General features: G+C 47.6%; 1 long non-coding RNA gene across 2 annotated transcripts; it reads left to right on the top strand.

The window, feature by feature from the left end:
* The first annotated feature begins 566 nt into the window (after window positions 1-566).
* On the top strand, window positions 567-4,475 carry LOC118240840 (uncharacterized). Of its 2 annotated transcripts, none has more exons than XR_014120170.1 (3): window positions 567-756; window positions 2,209-2,422; window positions 3,889-4,475. It is a non-coding gene; the product is annotated as an uncharacterized LOC118240840 (long non-coding RNA). The 2 variants fall into 2 exon arrangements; XR_014120171.1 differs by having other exon boundaries at window positions 568-649.
* The last annotated feature ends 222 nt before the right edge of the window (window positions 4,476-4,697 follow it).

The following is a 4,697-nucleotide window of genomic DNA, read 5'->3' as shown; positions in this document are numbered from 1 at the left end:
CAATGACACGCATGAGCTCAGATATGAAGTCTGTGTTGCATTTAAGAGTATGAAGGGCATCGTTCCACCCTATGGTTGGAATCATGACTGGGCTGAAGACTGCTGACTGTAGCTGTGACCACGGTATGGGCCTGCACTTCCCAGTCGTGCCAGACTCCTCAAGCATCGTCCTTGTCTCACACGGCTTCTCGGATTCTGCCCCAAGATCGCCGAAGGACTCTGGAGGTCAGCGCTAAGTCTTTTTCCAGTAGCCTTCAGCCACTGGCCAAACATGGAATGAGAGGAGTTGGATGTCGTGCCGTCTTTGAAGTTTAAGGCCTTTCCCTCAATCCTTCTTTTCCTTTCTCCTTCATGAGACCACCTCTCCTCTCCGCTTTTCCGCCTAGATCCAGCCGTCGCCCACCCTCCACCGCAACCCCCACCCACCCCGCCCTGCTTTCTTTCCGCCCTCGTGCATCATGGCCCCACCCGTTTCACGGATTCCCTCCCACTCCGACGCCCACCAGCCATGTCCCCAGGGCTTTGAGCGGCCCTCACATTCTTTCACGTCGACGCTCGTTGTTTACACGGACATTGGACAGAGAGCATGCCGAAAACCACAGAAAGCAGCCCCTCCTTCTGCCAGACGGGCGGCACAGTCAGGGTCTTTGTAAGCCGACATTTCAGACATTATACTCCGCTATGGCACATCGCTTATTTGGGCCTGTGCATGCAGGTGAAAATGTCGTGCCTATTTGGAAATCTATACATTTGCATGTAAGCATATAAAAGTTTTTGGAACATCTGATTTATAGTGTATCACACTTTCTTCTCATCTTTAGAAGAACTTGCGTAATTATTGTTACATACTACAATTAGAGACAATTAGAGCATTTTGGTATAAGGGGAAGAAGTAAGTCTGCACAAGCATAAGCAGAGATGTAGAACATGTGAGCAGGTCCTTATTCGAGAAGGTCATCTTTTTCCAGCGCACCTCATCTGCGTACTATCTGCAAGAACACACATCAGCACATTCAAATGTCATTGTCTGGTAGCATGTTGCATAACTTTAACTCTGGCTGAAGACAGCTCAGAGGAGCCCAAGTACTGCTATTTCCTAGCCTGGCCTCGAACAGCTGTGTCCCACTCCTACCTTTACAGTTGTATTTGGATATTATTTGTGATACATCGCTTGAGTATAAAATGAGAAAAAGCTCCTATTTAGACTGTAAGACGACCACTGGCATGTTTTGGCAGACCATGGTTTGACCTACTTGAGTGTCCATATCCAATAGTCTCCAAGCCAGAGTGAGTCTGTGAATGTATTCAGAGGATAAATGTACTTAAACAAACATTCGGCTATTGAGAGGAGGATTGTAAGTACATATACATACTGCTTTGTCCATGTCTCTTTCTGAACCAGACAATCCTGTTGTAGCAGTCGCACAAACACACACACACACACACACACACACACACACACACACACACACACACACACACTTACTTTCTGGGCTGAACAGCATGTGAATGTGGGCAGGTGGGCAGCTCAGGAGTGGGAGAGAGAAGAAGTGAACAGTCTGCTCCAAGGGGACGAGACTGGGGGTCACATGAATGGCCCTGGTACACACATTGGCTTTTACAAGGCTATGCCCCATGCATCGCCCATGTAACTGCCTGCCCACGCCCTCTGACCCGCACTGAATGCCATGACCCATGCGCCACAGCCGCCTGCCGTGAGAGGTCGTTCCTAACACCGTTGCCTGCTGGCATTGGAGAAGGCGTGGTTCTGTGTCTCAGCAGACACAAAGAGAGTGGACAAGACAGGAAAAAATGGCCATCGAGAATCTGAATTGTGTACTTGATGCTAATCGAGAGCCCAGTGCATGTTTTGTCAGTTTAGTGGAATAAACGGAGATATAAACAAAGTTACGGCAGCTTGTTATGGCAAATTTAACCAGCCATAAAACTCTTAATGGCGAAAGTAGGGAGGAAGGGAAAGTAAAGCAGGTCAACATACTGACTCATACGTGTCTCACTGACAGCGTTGTGAAGTCGGTGAATACATTCACAGGAGCATCCCTGAGAGCATCCCATACCATGAGTGGTTAGTCAGGTTGAAGTGGTCTTCCTCCGTCATGTTTTCCATCAGCAATCCCTTTTCAGCAGATCAGTTACACCTAGTCTATCAGGAACCAGCTAATCAACTAGTCTGTTTGTCTGTTTCAGGAAATCATTTGGAGGGGTGGATGGAGTTTGCAACGGCGACTCCTGGTACCTGTTTGCACAGAAAGAATGGCCTTTCGCTTACCTGTGTCAACAAATGCGTCACTAGCTATGAGGAAAGGCGAACGGCTCCCAGACAGCAGCGTGCAAAGATGGAGAAGAAGAGCGGGCAGCTGTCGGGCCGGGCTGATGTTCACACGCCAAGCAAACATAGCAGGTATGTTCAGGTGCCCTCCTGACCCTGAGAGAAACAGGGGAAAAGCTCAGACATTCATTTGGTGCGTAGATATGGCTATCTACCACTTTTCCCCCTATCTTGGTTGACGTTTGGTCAACGTTAGGCATGAGACAGTGAGTAAATATTGAAAGCTAAGGTGTGGGATGACTCATACTGATGGAAGAGGGAATAGGGTAAAAACACCATCGAAGTCTGGGATCGTAGACGGTCGAACACAATAAATGATGAAAACTCAAGCCCTACGTGGAAGCAGACACATTGGAATTGTTGCCTTTGTGCATAAGCTGCTGCGCCACCCTGTTGCCCGGGTTACCTGTGGCGGGATAGCCTGTGCTCCAGGCCAGCTGCGCGTGATGACGGGTCACTGAGTGTGCTCTGTCACCATCACCTGCCACTGCTTGTGAAAGCTGAGTTCAGATGACGCCTACGCTGAGCTAAACCCCTATATCCTGTATGTGTGGGTGTGTGAGTGTGCGCGCGTGTGTTCAAGGTACTTCCTGTTTGAAACTCACCTGGCTCAAATTCCACACATGATCATTCCTTGATAGTACGAACTCGAGGGTGACATTTACTTCATCATCATCAAAGTGATTTATGAGTACTGTGTTGTGTTATTCACTGATAGTTGCTCATAATCTATTGTTGCATAATGGCCGTATGATGAACAGTGGGTAGGATAGTTCATAGGATAGTTTAGAAAGATAGGGACAGAATAACCAGTTGCAACAATAAACCCTGAGTTACCTTGAACTGAGACTCAAAAGAAATGTTATGTGTTTACAGTGGTTACTTGATTAGTAGTCAGAAGGTTGCCTGTTCACGCCTCACTATTGCCGAGTTGCCACTGTTGGGCCCCTGAGCAAGACCCCTAACCCTCGATTGTATCAATTGTGTCATAATTGTAACTTTCTTTGGCTAAAAGTGTCGGGTAAATGAATTGTGTGATCTATCATAAATTTGGTGTAATATGTTTGCAGTCGTTAACTGTGTTTCATTAGTGACTCGATTGGTTTAGCCTCAGCCACCTCTCTTCTCCTGCTCACCGATAATGTATTGCTGTCATTTCTTGCATTGCTTAGCTATAATGGACCGACTGCTGTGTTTCTCCACTGCTGTGATTTTCAGCGAGCCTGGGACGAATACTGCAGGCCCTCGTCATGTGCGCTGAGAGCACGCGTACTTCAAAACAAAGTGCAGAGCGGGGTGCACAGCAGATATAGGAAACATTTTGTGTGTGGGCTGTCTGTATCTCCAAAACTCTCTAGAATTCCCTCCCCAGTATCCACTCTCCGTAGTCTTCCTGTCTTCGCTGACTTTTTTCTCATTTCTTTTTTCCTTGTTCTCTCTCCCAGTCTCCCTATCTGGCTGTCTATCTGTCTCTGTGTACCCCCCCACACACACACACACACAATCACACACACTCACTCTCACTCTCTCCCCCTCAGTCGCTGCCCTCTGCCCCGGTTCACCCTCCCACTCTGTATCGCATTCTTCTGTGAGTGGGCGGGAGGTCGAACGGGTATGTGGGAGCCCAAGAGAGCAGGCCTGGCTGTGTTGAACTGAGGGAGGGAGCACTCTCAGCTTGGCCAGGGAGAGCCATGTGTGGCGTCAAGGCCTTGGGATGGCAGGACACAGGAGAAATTGCGCCCAGCAGCTGGTCTTAACCAGGGTCAGTTCAAAGAAGAAGAAAAAATGCAGCAGCAGCAGCAGACGCCCGTGCCTGCACCACTCAAACCATCCGCCCCCCGCCACGCACTCCCCGACCCCCTTGGAGTTATCGACCGCTGATCGGTGGGGGACCCCTGCTGGCAGTCCTGCGCTACTGCAGCTCTTACAGAGACGCCAATAGAATGTAGACTGCTTAGACCTTTGTTAGATAATTCGATCATTTTTTAAGAACTTGAATGACCAGATTAATGTTCATTTCAATAAACAATAGACTCACTGAAACAGATCAACTAGGCAGACAGGTTTAACCCCTTGCACCCTGCCAATGTAGTTTGAGAATGAAATGTGATAATGAGGCCTACTCATTAAAGCACCTTGATTTAAAACACGTTGACTATACTGTGAATCTCTCATTTTCAGTAAGGAGATTTATATGATTGTTTGAAGTCTTATGGCCTCAGCAGGCCATATTTCACCCAGGTGCAGAAGTGTTTGTGGTATGTTATCAGTGTTAAAGCCAACTTTTTTTTTTTTTAAAGTACAGGAGGAAAAACAGTGAACAAATGTTTAAACTAAATATTGAATA

This window comes from Electrophorus electricus, chromosome 26 (genome assembly GCF_041902795.1).
Source record: "Electrophorus electricus isolate QZ-2024a chromosome 26, ASM4190279v1, whole genome shotgun sequence".
Taxonomy (NCBI): Eukaryota; Metazoa; Chordata; class Actinopteri; order Gymnotiformes; family Gymnotidae; genus Electrophorus; species Electrophorus electricus.
This window is presented reverse-complemented; position numbering and strand designations above follow the sequence as displayed.